The 21,728-nt window shown below is 40.7% G+C and overlaps 1 long non-coding RNA gene and 1 pseudogene across 5 annotated transcripts in view; one reads left to right on the plus strand and one right to left on the minus strand.

The window, feature by feature from the left end:
- The window catches only part of LOC147340078 (uncharacterized), an 87,896-nt gene that overhangs the window by 59,326 nt on the left and 6,842 nt on the right, over positions 1-21,728 (plus strand). For 4 of the 5 annotated variants that reach the window (XR_015159210.1, XR_015159212.1, XR_015159213.1 and 1 more), the window contains exons 1-2: positions 17,300-19,966; positions 20,812-20,901. This is a non-coding gene — a long non-coding RNA (uncharacterized LOC147340078). Of the gene's footprint in view, positions 1-8,255; positions 8,318-16,404; positions 16,478-17,025; positions 17,098-17,299; positions 19,967-20,811; positions 20,902-21,728 lie in introns of those variants that run through there. The other variant, XR_015159211.1, reaches the window with a different exon arrangement.
- Positions 1,568-3,074, minus strand: LOC147340079 (BAG family molecular chaperone regulator 4 pseudogene; annotated as a pseudogene).

Consider the following 21,728-nt stretch of genomic DNA (forward strand, 5'->3'; position numbering starts at 1 on the left):
GTGTATCACGTGTGTTTCTAGTTTCTGGGGGCAGCAGTTTACCATTCCCTGATGGATCTAAGAAGAGTTGTAGTGTTTTAGTTTGTTTATGAGCATTTTTCCTGTTATAAAGATGGAAGTGATGACTTCCAAGCTCTTTATACGTTGGACTAGAAACCAGAAGTCAGAAGTGTTTATTTTTGAAAATTAAAGAAACAATGAGAAGAACAAAATCACCCATACTCTCATCACTGTGAGATTAAAAAGTTAGAATAATGTTAAATATCTTTCCAATTATTTTTATACCTATATAATTGTTTTATAAACATTCAGATAAAACACAGAATACTATAATTACCTGTATACCCATGTTAATTATTTGTCCCGTTGTTTTCTGGTTGATGGCTCTTTTTTTTTTTTTAACTTTTTCTTTTATTTTGGAGTATAGCTGATTAACAGTGTTGTGTTAGTTTCAGGTGTACAGCAAAATGATTCAGTTATACATATACACATGTGTCTATTCTTTTTCAAACTCTTTCCTCATTTAGGTTGTTACATAATAATGAGCAGAGTGAGCTGAGTTCCCTGTGTTGTACAGTAGGTACTTGCTGGTTATCCATTTTAAATATAGCAGTGCAGACATGAACTTATTGAGGGCATCAATAAGTAGATCTAGACATAGATCAGAGCTTTCATGCTAATTCATACAACCCAAAGCCACTCTGTCTCAGGCAGAGTGAATTCACCCCATACCCCACCTACGCCAAGAGAAGCTAAGAGATGAAATGAAAAAGCCAGGGCCAATAAGAGCTCTTGTCGCTTGGGGCCAAACTGGTTGATGGCTCTTTTGACCCTTCTCAGTTCTTTACCCTCACTCCATAAAGATAATCACCATCCTGATTTTTATTTGTATTTTTGCTGATACTCTTTTTGTTACTTCTTTATAAGATAGGTATATTATTAAACATCACCTGAGCAGAATTATATAGTACTTAATCTTCAACAAGTTGCTATTCTCAGTCTACGTTTTTCTTTAACGATTTATTCATATGGAAACGTATACATCTGGTTCATTTAACTATTTCTGATCTTTGAACTATGTGACCTTACCTAACTTGCTGATCCCTTTCTCTATTAATGCACATCTAGATTGCTTCCAGTTTTGGGGCAATGCTGCCATGACCATTTATTTTTTAGAGAATCATACTATATTTGTGAACTGCAAATAACAAAACAAAACTGAGGTCCAAGGATGCTAAAGTCCAAGCTGTAATTTGCACACAAAGTGTATGGTGAAAGCAGTTACAATGTATAAAAATGTGACAAGTAATCCAGATGTTTACAAAAAACAGACCCTGTCCAAAGAACATCCAGTCTTATCCTGTAGGTTTCTGAGGAGCCTGTTCAATAAGATGAATTCGCCTCCTGCTGATAAGCAGCAGCTTGCCAACACCCACATATTTCTTACTGGGCAAGTCTACTTGGCAATATCCATAACCCGAGAGCTCCCTATTATATTCACTGGTCTGAAAACAACTCATAACCCAACTGTTTTTCCAAGTCCTGTACCAGTTTTTCAAGCTTTCTATCAAAGGATAGTTGGAATGTATTGCTTCTTGTCATCAACAGGCATTTCAAAAAGAGGGTAATTAACCAAAATCAAGAGTTCTTTGGTCAAGTTAGTAATAGGCTTCCCCTTTGTTCTAAATCCCTTCATAATACTTTTTTCCCCCAGTTTTTCCAGTGTGGCCTGGATTTTACAAACCGCCTCTTTACCCTCTTTCCTGGCCTGCCGGATGGAGTCCTGGCCCCCAGTTTCAACTGAATCCAGTTCCAGAAGTTCCTTGGTTAGCATCTCTTCCAGAAGCCAGTATGCTTTGTCTGTCTTTTTTCCTATGAACTCTTCTACTTCTTGCTCAAGATACTGGACCTTCTCTAGCACATGTATGGTTTTTTTAATGCTTGGGGGAGTCCCTTCATCTGAAGATAAACACTCTTCAGCAAGATGAATACCCTGGTCTTGAGTGCTGGGATGTTTGTGAGTGGCATTACCATACAGATGAGGCTCAACACTATACTGGACCTGGGAATCCAAAAGCTCCGAACTGTCATCGTCCACTGATCCCCAGGACTCGTACTGATGGACACCGCAAGGAAAGTTGTGCCGGCTCATTCCTTGATCTGCTTGGCTATAGGCATAGGAGGAGTCCTTAGGCTGTGGGGTTGGCGGTGAAGGAGGTGGCTGAGGAGAGCCACTGCTAGGCCATGATGAAGTGCTTTCGTTCATGTAGAGACTCCCCGGTGGTGCCGAGGGCACAGCTGAAGGCCAGGGGTACCAGGTTCCCATTCCATAAGCACCTGGAGGTGCCCATGAATCCTCCTGGGGTCGTATGGTTGGTCCTGGTTGTGGAACACTATGATCACCATCCCCGTAAGGGTAATAGGGTACTCTCATTCCAGAATTCTGTGAAGCAGGATATCCTGGAACCTTCCCCCTAAGAGGGGGTGCTTCAGTCTGGCAGTCCTGCTGGGGGTACATCCAACTGGAGACTGGGGTTGGGCTGTTGCTAGATGAATGCTAAGTGCTTGGAACCTCTGTGGAGTAATTGGTCTGAGCATACCCAGGTGTGTAATAGGCCCCAGGGTATGAGGCAGTATTTGTCTCCGGGCCAGTGGGGTATGGTAGGTCATATTCCTCATTTGTATAAGAATTCAAACTCTGGCTTTGCATTTCCGGTCTTCTAGGGTATGTACTTGGGTAAGGAGCCCGAGGTCGGACAGTAGAATTCCAATAGTTAGAATTGTAACTAGGATATGGTGGCTGCTCCTGGTGGCCTCTGCCAGCACGACCCGGCTCTGACCAGGCACCTCCAGACACCTAGTAGCCATTGCCTCCTCCTCATTCCCCCGGCCAGGTGGTCTCCGCCGGGCCACCCCCACGGCCCTGCCAGGAAATGGGAGGCTGGGGAGGCTCAGGGCCGGTGGTAGATGGGCGGAGGCGGGTGCACTGGCACATCTCCACCCCCAGGCCCGTAGTAGTGGCCATAAGACAGGCTGTCACTAGGGTTGTAGCCAGAGCGCCTCAAGGCCGACATGGGCTCTACTGCCCCCAGGCGTTTCCTGCCCTGCCCCCCACGTCCCCCATGGTCGGCCTGCCATGACCATTCTTACATGGCTTTATATGTGCACATGTGAGTTTCACATGAGAGGCTGTATGTATTCGATGAAAGAGCGCAGGCTTCAAAGGCTATGCTGCTTCTGTTTAAATTTCCACATTAACAGTTACCAGTAGTGTAACCATAGGCAACTTAGATGTTGAATCCGTATTATTCAGGGCCCAGAATATCAAGGTGAGGATGTAATAGTTAACTGAATAGGTATTGAGGAGCCACTGGAGAGTTTGAGGAGGATGTGATGAGATCAGATTGACATTAGAATTTATTTGGAAATAGTGTAAACCATAAATTGACCTAGGAAGTTGAGAGATTGGAAAGTCAGCCCATTCTATTAATACCAGCATTTCTGAATATGTTACCCAAGTTTTCAAACCATGAATTATTTCAAATCAGAAGGAATTTTGAAGGAAACATTCTAAGTAAAATAAGAGTCTTTGTTTACCATTTATTTTCAACCTGGTAATGATCCTTTTTGTCCCCTTAACTTATCTTCCTCAATTTTCTTTTCTGGCTTCCCAATTTCTGGATCCCATATGCATATTCATTCTCATTTAAGATTCTCTCTTTTATTTCTTCTCTCTCCAAAGTAAAAGCTGAAATCACTCACAGCAAGAGGATTATACTTGATCATTTCCCCAAATAAATCTTACTTTTGAAACTTCATTCTTTTATAGCTAAGTAACATTGGGTTGGCCAAAAAGTTCACTGGGGAACAGCTTATGGAAACCTGAATGAACTTTTTGGCCAACCCAATACATATAGATGGTAGTGAACAGTTAAGTAGTACAGAAAAGTTTATAATAAAAAGCAACCATCTCTAGGCCTTGCTTGTCATACCTTCAGGGGCATTTTCCAGATGCAACCTCTTTAACCTTTTTTAGTTCTTTGGGTGTTTATCTTAGTAAGTCTAAATAATATGCTTATGCATCTATTCTTGTCTTATCAACTTTAAATTATGTCTATTTACAACTTTCTATGAAAAAGTATAGATTTTATTCAATACTATTAACCCTAACTCCCCATCTCTTACTTCTGTTTTTTATTAATTATGCAAACTGTACGATTTACAATTGATTGTTATTATAACTTTCAATAATATACATAAAACTCCACATACTCCATATATTCCCCATGTTATTATTATTGTTTTTATTGTTTGCTTTTGCAACTTTAAATAATGCACCTTAAACTCTGTCATGCCCTATTAAGTTTTAACTGTCATCCTTCTACTTTCTACATTGTGAGATTATAATATATCCCCCCCTTTTTTCTGTTTCTTCCTTCCACTTCTCACCTATCATCAGCTTTTCCTTTATTTTACATTGTCAAGGCTGCTAAAGCTTTCATTCCAATTTGTAGTCCTATTTAAGTATTTCATGCTTCATGTAAAGATTGTAAAAGGTAAATAGCAAAAACTTTTTCATGGTGATGAAAATGTTATTAACTCTTCCATCAACTAATATTTACTTTTCCATGGACTGAATGCCATCAGTCTTGGATCCCTTAAAGAGAAGTGTTCTAGGAGCAAGGTAAACTCTAGTCTCATTTCTTACAGTTCATCAGTTGCTTCAAAACATATAAAAACATTTTTAAGTTTCCTATTAGCTTGACTAAAATTTAAAAACCTAGTGGAGGATCCTAGAGCCTATTACACAGAGTGAAGTAAGTCAGAAAGAGAGAAACAAGTATCATATATTAATGCATATATGTGGAATCTAGAAAGACAGTACTGATGAAGCTATTTGCAGGGCAGGAAAGAGACAGGCATAACAGACTTGTGCGAACAGTGGGGGAAGGAGCATTCAGTTCAGTTCAGTCCCTCAGTCGTGTCCGACTCTTTGTGACCCCATGGACTGCAGCACGCCAGGCCTCCCTGTCCATCGCCAACTCCCGGAGTTTACGCTAACTCATGTCCATTGAGTCGGTGATGCCATCCAACCATCTCGTCCTCTGTTGTCCCCTTCTCCTCCCTCCTTCAATCTTTCCCAGCATCAGGGCGTTCGCATCAGGTGGCATGAGTCAGTTCTTCGCATCAGGTGGCAAAAGTATTGGAGTTTCAGCTTTAGCATTAGTCCTTCCAATGAATATTCAGGACTGATCTCCTTTAGGATGGACTGGTTTGATCTCCTTGCAGTACAAGGGACTCTCAAGAGTCTTCTCCAACACCACAGTTGGAGAAGCATCAATTCTTTGGCACTCAGCTGTCTTTATAGTTCAACTCTCACATCCATACGTGACTACAGGAAAAACCATAGCTTTGACTAGATGGACCTTTGTTGGCAAAGTAATGTCTCTGCTTTTTAATATGCTGTCTTGGTTGGTCATCACTTTTCTTCCAAGGAGCAAATGTCTTTTAATTTCATGGCTGCAGTCATCATCTGCAGTGATTTTAGAGCCCCCCAAAATAAAGTCTATCACTGTTTCCCCATCTGTTTGCCATGAAGTGATGGGACCAGGTGCCATGATCTTAGTTTTCTGAATGTTGAGTTTTAAGACAACTTTTTCACTCTCCTCTTTCACTTTCATTAAGAGGCTCTTTAGTTCTTCTACACTTTGTGCCTTAAGGGTGGTGTCATCTGCATATCTGAGGTTATTGATATTTCTCCCAGCAATCTTGATTCCAGCTTATGCTTCATCCAGCCCAGCATTTTGCATGATGTACTCTGCATATAAGTTAAATAAGCAGGGTGACAATATACAGCCTTGACATACTCCTTTCCTGATTTGGAACCAGTCTGTTGTTCCCTGTCCAGTTCTAACTGTTGCTTCTTGACCTGCATACAGATTTCTCAAGAGGCAGGTGAGGTGGTCTGGTAGTCCCATCTCTTGAAGAATTTTCCAGTTTGTTGTGATCCACACAGTCAAAGGCTTTGGCATAGTCAATAAAGCAGAAGTAGATGCTTTTCTGGAACGCTCTTGCTTTTTCTAGGATCCAAAGGATGTTGGCAATTTGATCTCTGGTTCCTCTGCCTTTTCTAAATCCACCTTATACATCTGGAAGTTCTTGGTTCACATAATGTTGAAGCCTGCCTTGGAGAATTTTGAGCATTGCTTTGCTAGCGTATGAGATGAGTGCAATTGGGCAGTAGTTTGAACATTCTTTGGCATTGCCCTTTTGGGGGGATTGGAATGAAAACCGACCTTTTCCAGTCCTGTGGCCACTGCTGAGTTTTCCAAGTTTGCTGGCATATTGAATGCAGCACTTTCACAGCATCATCTTTTAGGATTTGAAATAGCTCAGCTGGAATTCCATAACCTCCACTTGCTTTGTTTGTAGTGATACTTCCTAAAGCCCACTTGACTTTGCATTCCAGGATGTCTGGCTCTAGGTGTGTGATCACACCATCGTGATTATCTGGGTCAGGAAGATCTTTTTTGTATAGTTGTTCTGTGTATTCTTGCCACCTTTTCTTAATATCTTCTGCTTCTGTTAGGTCCATACCATTTCTGTCCTTTATTGAGCCCATCTTTGCATGAAATGTTCCCTGGTATCTCTAATTTTCTTGAAGAGATCTCTAGTCTTTCCCATTCTATTGTTTTCCTCTATTTCTTTGCATTGATCGCTGAGGAAGGCTTTCTTATCTCTCCTTGCTACTCTTTGGAACTCTGCATTCAAATGGGTCTGTCTTTCCTTTTCCCTTTGCCTTTTGCTTCTCTTCTATTCACAACTATTTGGAAGGAGGGGGAGGGATGAATTGAGAGAGTAGTATGGAAACATATGCATTACTGTATGTGAAATAGATAGCCAGTGGGGAGTTGCTGTATAACACAGGGAGCTCAACCTCCTGCTCTGTGACAACCTAGAGGGGTGAGGAGGTATGGAGGGAGCTTCAAGAAGGAGGGGACATATGTATACCTATGGGTGATTCATGTTGATGTGTGGCAGAAACTAGCACAGTATTGTAAAGCAGTTATATTCCATTTAATTTAAGTTCATTTAAAAAATAACCTAATAATGTCAAGAATGTGGAGCAACTAGAATTTTCAGATACTGCTGGCCAGAGTGTTCGTTGGTATAGGTACTTGAGAAAATAGTTTAGCATTGTCTATTAAAACTGAACATATGTGCACTCAGTGATCCAACTCCTCCACTTTCACATATATGCTCCAGAGGAGACTAAGTATAAGAATATCCATCACAGTACTATTTATAATAACCAAATCTGGAAGTGTCTGAGCTTCCCTGATAGCTCAGACAGTAAAGAATCTGCCTGTAATGTAGGAGACTGGAGTTCGATCCCTGGGTCAGGAAGACCCCCTGGAGGAGGAAGTGGCAACCCACTCCAGTATTCTTGCCTGGAGAATCCCATTGACAGAGGAACCTGGCAGGCTACAGTCCATGGGGTTGCAAAGAGCCAGACATGACTGAGTGACTAAGCATGCAGGCTGGGGTAGGGCAGGTGTTGTCATTTATAATACCCAAATCTGGAGGTAATCCAAATATCTATCAACAGTGGAATGAATTAATACATTGTGATACATTCATAAAATAAAATACTATACAACAATGAGAATTGTTGCTGTTTGCAACACATAAATAATACTGAATAAAAGAAGACAGATATAAAACAGTAATATACTCTATGACTCGTTTATAAGACAGGAAGAAATCAGAGTGTTAGAAGTCAGCATTGTGCTTGCCCTCAGGGATTCAGGTAGTAACTAGGATTGTTGTTGTTTAGTCACTCAGTTGTGTCCGACTCTGCAATCCTGTGGACTGTAGCCCACCAGGCTCCTCTGTCTATGGGATTTCCCAGGCAAGAATACTGGAGTGAGTTGCAATTTCGTACTCCTTAAAATGGTTCTTTTAGTGGTCAAATATAAGTGGCTTATTCTCTGTCGGGTTCAAAAATAATTTTAAAGATATCTTTTTGTTTGTCTACACCAAGTCTTAGTTGTGGCATGTGGAATCTAGCTCCCTGACCAGGAATTGAACCAGGGCCCCCTGCATTGGGAGCACAGAGCCATAGCCACTGGAGCACCAGGGAAGTTCTCCCAAATAGTTTTTAATTAAATTACATCTTTTATTCTCTTCTTTGTAACTTTCTTTGTAAAGTTTGTACCCACTTCCTAATTTGCCTGTCTTTTGTGTCACTTTAGTTTTCCATAACCCATTGGACTATGAGTCAGCATCAAGCTAGCAGTTTGTCAAAGTAACAGCTGTAAGTATTTCAACTTTCCCATCCCATGACACATTTGATCATTTTCTTTCTTTTTCATGGCAGTTGATAAGGCCAGTCAACAGAGTATATCTCTTCTTGTAATTTGTTTTTTACTTAGAATCCTAATTAGCATAAAGGCAGTTAAAAAGTCGTTTCTATGTGGAATACTTACTACCAAGGTTGAGAGACACTATGTTTAACATTTAATTGGTTTACAGTGCTGTGAGGCTAGTCTTCAAGGTCATAAAAATCTTACTTATGAACATATCCATAAAAATGCTAACAGCTGTTTTAAAAACATCAAAGTTGCATTTTCTTCTTGAGCGATGAGGAGTTGTTACTTGCACAAAATACCAAGTGTAATATATTTTTAAGTGTTCTTTTGATTAGCAGAAGTAAACTTGACCCTGTCCCCAAGAACAAATGAGTTGCCTGCAAATGTGACTTCTTTTTATTCCCCTAACATCACCCCATGCAGGAACCAATTTGCCAGTTATTCAGATTATATTGGGAGAAGGCAATGGCACCCCATTCCAGTACTCTTGCCTGAAAAATCCCATGGACGGAGGAGCCTGGTAGGCTGCAGTCCATGGGGTAATTACGAGTCAGACATGACTAAGTGACTTCACTTTTACTTTTCACTTTCCTGCATTGGAGAAGGAAATGGCAACCCACTCCAGTGTTCTTGCCTGGAGAATCCCAGGGACGGAGGAGCCTGGTGGGCTGCTGTCTATGGGGTTGCACAGAGTCGGACATGACTGAAGTGACTTAGCAGCAGCAGCAGCAGAAGATTATATTGACAGGACGTTAAGACTGGCTTATGAATCTGCTACAGCCTCACAGCCTCCTCTCGTACAACAACTTGTTGGCTCGGTGCTCCATTGCCAATAAAGTACCTAACCCTGTATTGTCTCCTAACTTTCTCCCTTTCCCTAACCTCCTATCCACCACAACTCATTTTTTTTTTTTTTTTTTTACAGAAGCCGGAGTGACCATCTAAACATGTAAAATGCAATGTTCTACTCTGTTTAAACTCTATAAAAGGCTTTCTACTGCCTTTAGAATAAAATTCAAACACTCTACATGATCCACCCTCTAGCTCATAATCTTCTTATTCCTAGCTTAGCACTGGCCATTCTTTCTGCCTACAGTGCTTGGCCCACAGATTTTACCATGGCCATATCAGTGTCAGTTCAACTCAGTGGTTACAGATTGCAAGAGGCTTTCAAAGGAGATGCTTCACTCCCATGGCCAGGGTGTCCACAGATTGTAACTCAGTTTTATTTTTCCTGAAATTATTAATCACGTGTTTCTGGACTTGATGTTTGCCGTCATCATTCTCACCCAATGCTAGATTATAAATTCTATTAAAGTAGGTATTTTTTTCATCTTGAATTCTGCCTGTTTATTTTAAATAAAATAGTTCTGGTATGAATGAATAAATACAACTAGTTTGATAAATGCTCTTCCGCCTGCAATGTGGGAGACCTGGGTTCAATCCCTGGATTCGGAAGATCCCCTGGAGAAGGGAATGGCTACCCACTCCAGTATTCTGGCCTGGAGAATTCCATGGACTGTATAGTCCATGGGGTCACAAAGAGTTGGACACGACTGAGCGACTTTCACTTCACATCTCTTCTTCACTCTGGATATAGTTCCTCACTCAAAAGTATCACTAGTTTATTATCAATGCTTCGCGTTTCCTTAAAAAGGTAGTCATATACACAATCATACCTTTTACTATATGTCCATTGTATTTATTATTTATGGATCAGTAACAGAATGCCCTCAAAACTTATGGTTTAAAATAGCATTTTAATAGTTATCTCAGTTTCTGTGGATCAGAAAACTAGGAATGGCTTAGCTAGGTCCTTAGGCTCAGGGTCTCTCAGGCTGCAACCAGCCAAGGTATTGGCCAGGGCAGCCATCTTCTCAAGGCTCCTCCAAAGTGTAAGTGTGTGCTTCCAGACTTCTCTGGCTATTGGAAGGATTCACCTTCTCATAGGCAGTCAGAATGAAAGCCATATCAGACTGCCTATTTATTAGTATTTATTTATTTATTGGAGTAAAATTGTTTTATAATGTTGTGTTAGTTTCTGCTGTGCAACAAAGTGAATCATAGGGGTGTGTGTGTGTGTGTATGTGTGTGTATATATATATATCCCATATGTTTACGTTATGAATATACGTATGTCCCTTCCCTCTTGAGCCTCCTTCCCTCCCCCCAACCCACCCCTCTAGGTCATCGCAGAGCACTGAGCTGAGCTCCCTGTGCTCTACAGAAGCTTCCTACTAGCTGTCTAGTTTATTCATTGTAGTGTGTATATATCAATGCTCATCTCTCAATTCATCCCACTCTCTCCTTCCCCCTCAACTGTGTCCATAAATCCATTTTTTACATTTGTGTCTCTACTTCCAGCCCTGCAAATAGGTTCCTCAGTACCATTTTTCTAGATTCCAGACGGACTGCCTATTGGTGGAGGCTTAGTTCCTTGTCATCTGGGCCTTTCCATGCAACAGCTCATCACGTGGCAATTTGCTTCAGCAGAGTGAGAAGATGAGAGAGAAGACAGGTTGAGCAACATAGACAGTATATCATCTGGTAGCCAAATCTTGGAAATGACATGCCATCACTTTTGCTCTATTCTGTTTGTTACGAGTGAGTCACTAGGTCCAGCCCAAATTGAGGGGAAGGATATTTCTCTTGAATCCGAGGAGGCAAGGATCACTGGAAGCCATTTTAGCAGCTGCCTACCACAGCTCCGTGCCTCCATGTTTGTGTACATTTTTGTCCCATTCCTTTTACTCTGTCTTATTTTCCTGGAATTTTCTCTTGGGAGCCAAAGCACTGGTCATCATGCTCACTTTGTGTCACTTGTCTGAGTTTATTCTTTCCAACTTAGAAATTTTGAGGGAAAAGTGTTTAAGATATATAGGAAGTTGGGGAAAATACCCCAGTCACAAAACTTCAATAAAATATTGATATCAGAACAGTGTGTACCAAGAGCTGGTTGTCATTAAAAGGCAAATATTATTTCATTCTTTCAAGAAGTATTTTTTGGCAAAACTAATACAATTATGTAAAGTTTAAAAATAAAATAAAATTTAAAAAAAAAGTATTTTTTGAGTGACTGTGTGCTAGGCACTGTCCTAGATGTTAAGACACGTCAGTGTAGGAAACAAACGAACAGAAAAGCTTGCTTTCAAGAACCTTTATAAATTGATGTATTGGGTTGGCCAACAAGTTCATTTGGGGTTTTCTGTACCAGCTTCTGGTTAAAGCTGAATGAACTTTTTGGCCAACCCAAATAGAATGAAGATAGTAACAAGACATGGTAAGTGTTAGGGTGAAAGAAAGGGGATCTAATGTGCTAGGTTGAGAGGAGGGTGACATGTTAGCTACCCTAGACCACCCTTCTTCCAATACAACAAATTATATCCCTTCCATTTTTCTCCTGAGCACATATCACTCTATTCTCATTGAGAAGATGCCCTTTGAAAAAGACCTGAAGGATGACCTGCACATATCCCAGGAAGATTATCCAGGAAGGTGAAAGAGCAGGAACAAAGGAGAGACCAGGACTGGTGTGTTAAAGGACATAAAAAAGTTTAGTGTATCTGAAATGAGTGAAAAGGGGAAAATGGATAAAGAGATAAGATTGGAAAGAAGGGCCAGATCCTTCAAGGCCTTGCAGAACGTTGTCAGAACTTCTATCTGTTTTTCCCTCTGAGTGATGTGGGGAGCCCTTTGGAGAATATTGAACACAAAAGTGGATATGATCTATCATATTTTAACAGGGTTGTGTTGACTGCCATGTAGAGAATAGACTAACGGGGACTTGAAAGAAGAAGACAGACCATTTAAGCCAGATAAGAGATGCTGGGGACTCAGACTGGAGCAGTAACAGTGGAAGTGAAGAAGTGATGAGATCTTGGGTTTATTTTGAAAGCAAAGTTAATATTTGTTAGAAGATTGGAATTAAATGGTATACGTTGGAGAAAGGGAAGTCAAGTATGACTCCCAAGAACCTGGCCTGAACCAACAAAGTTGCCATAAACTGAGATGGAGCCAGTCAGTCCATGGAAGGAGCATGTTTAGGGGAAGATCATTTAGGGGCTCCATTTTAGACATGTTAACTCTGAAAAGCCTACTAGCCATCTGAATGGAAATGCTGAACAGCAATAGTCTGAAATTCTGGACTTTTTGGACTCCAGAAGTCTGAACTTCTGGAAAAGAAGTTCACTCTAGGAATATATATTTGCAAGGAGTTAGCATACAGAAGATAAAGCAATAAGACTAGATGAAGGTACACAGAAAATACAAGAGGTGAAAATAAAAGCATCAGAGTGAAAAGCACAAGTCTTCAATCAGCTCTGTGCTCAAACTAGGTCCAGTGACTAGGAGCATGGGAGCCCTTTCCTGCCGAATGGATAGCTGGGCTGCTCCTAGGAGGAGGGTCCTGCTTGTTGAGATTTCTTTTCACCAGCATCAAGATGACTTAAATTAGAACTCCTTGCCTTCAACTAGGGAAGCCTCAAGGTAAGCTCTGCTTCACAATTGGATTTCAAGAAAGCCTACTCTTTCCTTTCCCCAGCATGGGCCATCTGCTTCCTCTGTATAGGTTCTCAGGCCTTAGTGTACATAATAATCCCCAGGAAAGCTTGGACTTGCTTACCTCCAGAGAGTTTCATTCTGTAGGTGAAGCTAGAAATCTTCATTCTTAGCAAGTGCTGAAATTAATGAGCGTGCTCCATGTTGAGAAAGCTAAATCAGCATAAAAAATACTAAACATTCTTTTACTCTAGAAAGCTTAAATATTCATAGAGGCTATTGACCTTAGCTTTCTGGTGATTCCATGGTTACTTCCTAAAAGCTGTCATAGATCTTTAAGCTTCAAACTGTACAGAACCAGTTAAGAAGCTGCTTGAAAATCCACATAGAAAACTTAAATACTCTGACTCTATTATTTTTTTAATCTTTTGAAAAAATATCCACTATTATTTTCAGAGAGTCTTGGAGCGTGCAGTTCCTGTCTAAAGACTGTTGTGGTAGAGACATCTCTGTTCTTCCATATCTAAATTTCCTCTCCTTCAAATATAGGGGAATATTCCACCTTGGGTTTTGACCAATTAGTTTTGGCCAATGAATTGTGAGCAGGCATATTAGTTGTCATTTTCAGACCAAAGTATTTCACAGCCAGTGTTTGACTTTCTAGGATTTTCTTCCTCACCACAGCAGTTGTAGAGAAGGTCTCATGTTGAATTGATGGAGATGGAAGATCAAAACAGCCTGCATCTCTGCTCATCTCATGGCATTGTTTACCATGGAGAGTCTCCGGATCCTCATCAGATTTTGTGACTGAAAATAAATTTTGTGTTAAGCCACTGAGATTTATCTTTATTTGTTTGTTACCATGGCCTAAGCTTATCCTATCCTGACTCATCACCTGCGAGTATATCATAGGGTCTCTATAAAAGTATAGAACTGGAAGAGATTTGATTACTGCAAGTTTCTAACTCTGATTTTCAGACTTCTTACCCCATATTGAAGTGCCTTCTTGCTATAGAAACAAGTAACTCAACTCTCACGCAACAACTCATCATCTCGCTCAAGTCTGCAATTTCAAATTATTCTCTAAATATAAAGGGAAACTTGGCTGCATGCGTGTTCCAAAAATTCTACTTTATGTATATTACAAAATAGAAACAGAGTGCATCACATTTTTCAGACACTACTTTCTTTAGGAGTTCTTTCCTGACATATTCTCCTCCTCCACCCCTCAGTAAGCCCATCCACCTCCTCACCTTCTTTCCTACTTTCCGTTTTGCACAGACTGGACTGTAAAACATCTTCCTTTGCTGCCCCCATATCAGTTCAGTTCAGTTCAGTCACTCAGTCATGTCCGACTCTTTGTGACCCCATGGACTGCAGCATGCCAGGCTTTCCTGTCCTTCACCAACTCCTGGAGCTTGCTCAAACTCATGTCCATAGAGTCAGTGAGGCCATCCAACTATCTCATCCTCTGTCGTCCCCTTCTCCTCCTGCCTTCAATCTTTCCCAGCATCAGGGACTTTTCCAGTGAGTCAGTTCTTCACATCAGGTGGCCAATGTATTTGAGTTTCAGCTTTAGCATTGGTCCTTCCAATGAATATTCAGGACTGATTTCCTTTAGGATGGACTGGTTTGATATCCTTGCAGTCCAGGGGGTTTTCAAGAGTCTTCTATAACACCACAGTTCAAAAGCATCAATTTTTCAGCTCTGAGCTTTCTTTATGGTCCAACTCTCACATCCGTACAAGACTACTGGAAAAACCATAGCTTTGCCTAGACAGATCTTTGTCAGCAAAGTAATGTCTCTGCTTTTTAATATGCTGTCTAGGCTGGTCATAGCTTTTCTTCCAAGAAGCAAGCATTTTTTTAATATCATGGTTGAAGTCACCATCTGCAGTGATTTTGAAGCCCAAGAAAATAAAGTCTATCACTGTTTCCATTGTTTCCCCATCTATTTGCCATGAAGTGATGGGACTGGGTGCCAGGATCTTTGTTTTCTGAATGTTAAGTTTTAAGCCAGCTTTTTCACTCTCCTCTTTCACTCTCCTCTTTCACTTTCATCAAGAGGCTCTTTAGTTCTTCTTCTCTTTCTGCCATAAGGATGGTGTCATCTAAATATCTGAGGTTATTGATACTTCTCCTGGCAATCTTGATTCCAGCTTGTGCTTCATCCAGCCTGGCATTTTGCCTGATGTACTCTGCATGTAAGTTAAATAAGCAGGGTGACAATATACAGCCTTGACATACTCCTTTCCTGATTTGGAACCAGTCTGTTGTTCCATGTCCAGTTCTAACTGTTGCTTCCTGACCTGCATACAGATTTCTCAAGAGGCAGGTGAGGTGGTCTGATAGTCCCATCTCTTGAAGAATTTTCCACAATTTGTTGTGATCCACACAGTTAAAGGCTTTGGTGTAGTCAGTAAAGCAGAAGTAGATGCTTTTCTGGAACTCTTGCTTTTTCTCAGATCCAACGGATGTTGGCAATTTGATCTCTGGTTCCTCTGCCTTTTCTAAATCCACCTTATACATCTGGAAGTTCTTGGTTCACATAATGTTCACATAATGAAGCCTGCCTTGGAGAATTTTGAGCATTGCTTTGCTAGCGTATGAGATGAGTGCAATTGTGCAGTAGTTTGAACATTCTTTGGCATTGCCCTTTTGGGGGGATTGGAATGAAAACTGACCTTTTCCAGTCCTATGGCCACTGCTGAGTTTTCCAAATCTGCTGGCATATTGAGTGCAGTGCTTTAACAGCATCATCTTTTAGGATTTGAAATAGCTCAGCTGGAATTCCATCAGCTCCACTAGTTTTGTTCATAGTGATACTTCCTAAGACCCACTTGACTTCACATTCCAGGATGTCTGGCTCAAGGTGAGTGATCACACCATTGAGGTTATCTGGGTCATTAAGATCTTTTTGTAGAGTTCTTTGTATTCCTGCCACATCTTCTTAATATCTTCTGCTTCTGTTAGGTCCATACCATTTCTGTCCTTTATTGAGCCCATCTTTGCATGAAATGTTCCCTTGGTATCTCTAATTTTCTTGAAGAGATCTCTAGTCTTTCCCATTCTATTGTTTTCCTCTATTTCTTTGCATTGATCATTGAGGAAGGCTTTCTTATCTCTCCTTGCTGTTCTTTGGAACTCTGCATTCAGATGGGTATATCTTTCCTTTTCTCCTTTACACAGCCTCTGTGACTTAAGGCTCAAATCTAATATGTAGACAGCAAGTTTTAATACCCCATGGTGAGAGGTATGCATAACTCATGTCTCATTTATGCCTGTTACCTCGCACACTAAAGGCACTCAATGAATATTGTTGAACTGAACCTAACTGCTTGAATCACGTGTATAAAGGATGTATGCAGCTCCCCAAATGGCATCTGTTTCTAACTCATACCCTAGATTGCATGATTAAATTTTTAAAATTGAGATATAGTTGTTTTACAATATTGTGTTAATTTCTGCTGTACATTGAAGTGATAAGCCATAAGTATACATATATCCTTTCCCTCTTCCTATCCCACCCCTCTAGGTTATCACACAGCACTAACCTCAGCTCCTTGTTCTATACAGAAGCTTCCCACCAGCGATCTGTCTTACCCATGGTAAGGTATATATGTCAATCCCAATCTCCAACTCATACCCTTGAGAAAAGAGATAACTTCTCTGGATTCTCAGGGGCAGCTCTCATTCCAGACGTCAGATAAAGCCCCAAGTTTCCCTGGTGATATTCATAAGATACTCTTGTTCTTAAAAGGAATATTAGCAGTTGTTAAAGACAAGTGATCCTGGTTGATTGCTCCAGAGCAATGTGTCAAAATATTCATAAAAGTATAGAGAATGCAGTCACATTTTAAAGCAGTCACCATATGCAATAAATACAGTCTGATTGCTAATTCGGGAAATTTCTATTATCCATCTTCTGAAAATGAATTGGAAATCAAGTTTTATAGACATCCTAATTTTATTTGATTAGTATAAGAAGCAAAAGCACGAGTTAATGGTGTATTACCATTCCCATGTACTAGAAAGATGTGTTAATGAAATATAATTGTCATGTATTCCATACATTAATATGAACCATATGTGAAAATTTGATGTGCTTGTCTGGTCTATAAAACATTTTAAACAGGCCTTTATGGATATTTTACAGCCAATTCAGAGATCTCAACCACAGCCAAGAAGGATAACTTGATTTTTGCATCACCATCTTCCTTTCTGCAAAGTGAGTATTATTGCAGTTTGAGAGCAGAGAACATTTTTTTTTTCTAAACTGTGTTTTATAGGACACTACTGATCTTTGAGATGTTAATGGGACCCTGTGAACAAAAATTTTGGAAATTCTAGGTAATTAGGTTTTCTCTTTGCAAGACTTCTGCGAGTCTTTACCATGTATTGTGTACAGGGCTGATTTATGCACTGCTTCCCTGGTGGCTGAGACGGTAAAGAATCTGCCTGCAATGCAGAAAACCAGGGTTAATTCACGGGTCGGGAAGATCCCCTGGAGAAGGCAGTGGCAACCCACTCCAGTATTTTTGTCCGGAGAATCCCTGGACAGAGGAGCCACGAGGTCACAAAGAACTGGACATGACTGAAGATTTATCCACTAGGCACTATAGGCACAGTGCCTAAGATCCACAATACTTTTAGGAGTACACAAAAATCTTTTTATGTCTTTTCAAATAAGAAGAAAAATGAAAAGATAATAATGAATCCAGCCTGGATTACTTTACAATGAAGTGAAGTAAAGTGAAGTGAAAGTCGCTCAGTTGTGTCCAACTCTTTGCGACCCCATGGATTATACAGGGGGACTATAATTCTCCAGGCCAGAATAGTGGAGTGGGTAGCCTTTCCCTTCCCCAGGGGATCTTCCCAACCCAGGGATCAAACTCAGGTCTCCCACATTGCAGGCCAATTCTTTACCAGCTGAGCCACAAGGGAAGCCCACAGTCATAAGCAATATTTTAGTAATTTTCTATGGAGAAAGTAGCCCACAAAGGCAAAAGTGTCTAGAATCCACAAATATCATACTGTAGCCCTGGTTAAGATTCTCTAAAAGATGTGATGTGCAGGATTTTCCAACAGTTACTCGTGCATGAGTATCTATTTGTAGAGTTTCTCAGAGGACAAGGGTTAACACGTAGAAATATGTATGTACTGAAACACTGGAACAAAAGTTACAAGAATTAATTTTAGCGATATCTGCTACTAAGTAACCATGCTACTTTGAGTAAGCCATGAAACATCTCTGGGTCCTAGACTTTTTTAATATCTACCTACTTATCTATCTGTCTGTCCATCTGCACTGTGTCTTAGTTGCAGCATGTGGGATCTAGTTCCTTGACCAGGGATTGAACCTGGGTCCCTTTCTTTGGTTTCATGGAATTTTAGCCACTGCCCACCAGGGACATTCATCCTAGACTGTTAAGAGACAAAGTGATGGTATTCAACTGGATGTGTCAACTATGCCTTCCAGCTCAGAAGGAATATGATTCTATATTATTTGTATCGTATGGTTTGCTGATTTTTTAAAAGCTTACACACATAGGTTAGAACCCACAGCTTTCAAAGAAAAGAGTACTATTCTGGATTGAAAGTTAGAAATAAAAGCTTTAGCCCTACTTTTGGCCTTATATCACTTCTACCAATAACAAAATCCTTCAAAGGTTTGTCTCTTAAACAAGAAAAAGAATAAGAAATTTGAGAATGTTTCTATCTTTAGTATGTTTTCTCCTCAGGTACATGGCAATTAAATTGAGAATCTTCTCTTCTTGTGATGGGGCCTGTGGTAGGGAGGTTGACCAAGAGAGAAAAGGCAAATTCGTCTTGTTTCAAGTTTGTGTGACTCCTTGGCTGGTTGTACTACCAACTTATCTTTTTTTTTTTTCAATTTTATTTATTTTTGGCTGTGCTGGGTCTTTGCTGTTGCAAGAGTTTTTCTCCAGTTGTGGTGAGTGGGGGCTACTTTAGTTGCAGTGCACAGGCTTCTCATTTCAGAGCTTCTAGGCCTGCGGGCTTCAGTAGTTGCAGCCCATGGACTCTAGAGCAGCAGTTGTAGTGCATGGGTTTAGTTGCCCTGCGGCATGTGGGATCTTCCCGACCCAGGGACTGAACCCGTGTCTCCTGCATTGGTAGGCGGATTCTTTACCACTGAGCCACCAGGGAAGCCCCCAACTTATCATTTTGACAGGTTGAATTTTGGGTTTTTTTCAAATAACAAAAAAGAGATGGAGAACAGATGATTTTTTGCATGCTAAGTTGCTTCAGTTGTGTCTGACTGTTTGTGACCCTATGGACTGCAGCCTGCCAGGCTTCCCTATCCATGGGATTCTCCAGGCAAGAATACTGGAGTGGGTTACCATGCCCTCCTCCAGGGAATCTTCCCAACCAGGGATCGAACCTGAGTTTCCTGCATTACAGGTAGATTCTTTACTGTCTGAGTCACCAGAGAAGCCCTATGGTACAACACATGAGTCTAAAATTCAGGAGAGAGGTCAGGTCTGGTGTCTTCTATTTGGGAATCTCTTGCCTAGTGGAAGTAGTTCAAGCTAGGAGTAGAATAAGAAAATTCCTAGGGAATAAGAGGGAAAGGTAATGAATTTAGGATATAAGTGTAGGGAACGTCAACTTTAAGGGGTAGTTATAGGAAAATAAAGTCCTAAATGTGAGATTAAAAAACACACACACACAAAGCAGATAAATACAAGGAAAACTAGAAGAGGATATTATCAGGAAATAGAACAGAGGATATTTGTGTGGTCAGGCCCCTCAAGATGGGTGTTGTCTTGTTCTCTGTCCACCACCAACCATCCCCTGCCCGACTAGTGCCTTCTTCACCTGTATCTAACTGCAAAGTTCTGACCATCTTACATATTTGCCCCAGGCCCCAGCTGGAGATTGTTCTCTTCCCGTTTGAGATGAGGTGGTGAGGGGCGTGCCATCTACTGGTTTCCCTGGTAGCTAATGAGTCCATCTGAGGTCAATTCCCTTATAACTGGTAATCTCCTCTCCCCCACCCCTGGGAACAAAGTCTGCTTGGTGATCCTGTCTCTTGCGCTCGCTGGGGTGTCACTCTAGGACCTTGCTTCAGACAGGTAAGCTCCCCCATCCATTAAGCCAGTGATGTCTCTGTTGCTGACTTCAGGCCCTTTCTTTGGTCTGGAAGCTGGGCAAGCACAGCTCCAAAGATTATAAACAAAGAACATTATAATGTACATAGAGCAGAAAGTTTGAAAACAAGCCCTTATACTCACTGCGAGACATGAGTCACTCCAACTTTTTTGGGAAGCAGCTCAGCATTGTGCAGCCAAGCCTAGAGAATATTTATACGCTTGCACACAGTAATTCTTTTTCAATAATTCTAATGAGATAATCCAAAAGAAATGGTCAAAGACTTAGGTACTAGGAGGTATATAGTAATTTTAGTTACAATAGAAAAGATTTAAAATATGAGTGAAATATCTAGTAGCAGAGAAATGGCTAATATATGGCAATTCATCCACTTTATAGAATATTATGCAGCAGTTTATAATCATTTTCAAAAATATTTAAGGATATGGGTTATATAAAAAGCAGGTAAAAGCTCCTATGCAGAATTGTGCCTGTATATATCTATATTTATGTATTTATATCTGTATCTTTGTATATTTATATACTTCAAAATATTAACAGTGGTTATCACCAATTAGTGCCATTACAGATGATGTTATTTTTCTTCTTTGTACTCTCCTAGATTTTCCACATATACTGTAATTGCTATGGTATGAATGATGTGTCCCTCCAAAATTCATATGTTGAAATTCTAACCCCCAAAGTGATGGTGTTAGAAGTTGGGGCGATTTGGGAGGTGGTCAAGTCCCAAGGGTGGAGCCCTTGAGAATGGGATAAAAGCTTTATATAATAAAAGAAGTTTCAGAGCTCTCCCTGCCGCTTCCACCAGGGGAGGATCCAGTGACAAGTCTACAGCCTGGAAGAGGGTCTTCACCTGACCACTGGGCACCTTGATCTCAGACTTTCAGCCTCCAGCACAGTGAGTAATGAATTTCTGTTGTTCAGAGTTGACCTAGACTGTGGTATTTTGTTATAGCCCTGAATAGAATAAAACAGTAATGAACAAGCACTGCTTTTATTATCAGGAAAAAACACACACACACACACACACACAAGATAACGCTTTGAAAGGAGAAAGCAATTAGAGTCAAAGAGCGAAGTCTGGTTACATAAAGCTGGAAGATGTGTGTTAGATTTGGCAATTAGGTCATTATGCATCTTAGGGAAAAGTTTCAGTAGAGGAATGTGGAAGGAAGGAGGATTTCAGAGCTCAAGGGGTAAAAGTGAGGTGAAAAGATTTTTTTTTAAAAAAGCCAGTTTTTCTGTGATTTCAAAAGAGCAGAAAATGGAGGAACAGAAGCTTGATGAGTGTTGACTAGGACACAGGTGTGAGGGCCTTTTAAAATGAAAAGGTCTTCAGGTGTTTATGAGCTGAGGGGAGGATCCAGTAAAGAGGCCGAGGAAGAGATGACTGACAGGGCAAGGACGAGGCAGATACAGAGGGAGATTGAGGTGGGCCAGTGGCATGGGTTGGCCTTGAACCGGTAAGGGACGTTGCCAACTTCCAGAGTGAAGGAAAGAAAGTAAAAAGCAATGAATATAGATATGTTTACAGAGAAATTGAGTGAGACCTCCCTGATGACCTCAATTTTTCCACTGATGTAAAGGCAAGGTCACCTGCTGGGAATGAAATCAGCAGTTGTTTGGAGGAAGGACTTAGGGTAAGTTTGGGGATGTTTGCTGATGGGAATCGAAAAGGGAGCTGGCCGAGACTGAGTAAAGTGACTGGAAGGTTCCCTGGGAAGC

This window comes from Bos grunniens, chromosome X (genome assembly GCF_055505025.1).
Source record: "Bos grunniens cultivar Pamir isolate PY7600 chromosome X, Bosgru_T2T1.0, whole genome shotgun sequence".
In the NCBI taxonomy this organism is placed as follows: Eukaryota; Metazoa; Chordata; class Mammalia; order Artiodactyla; family Bovidae; genus Bos; species Bos grunniens.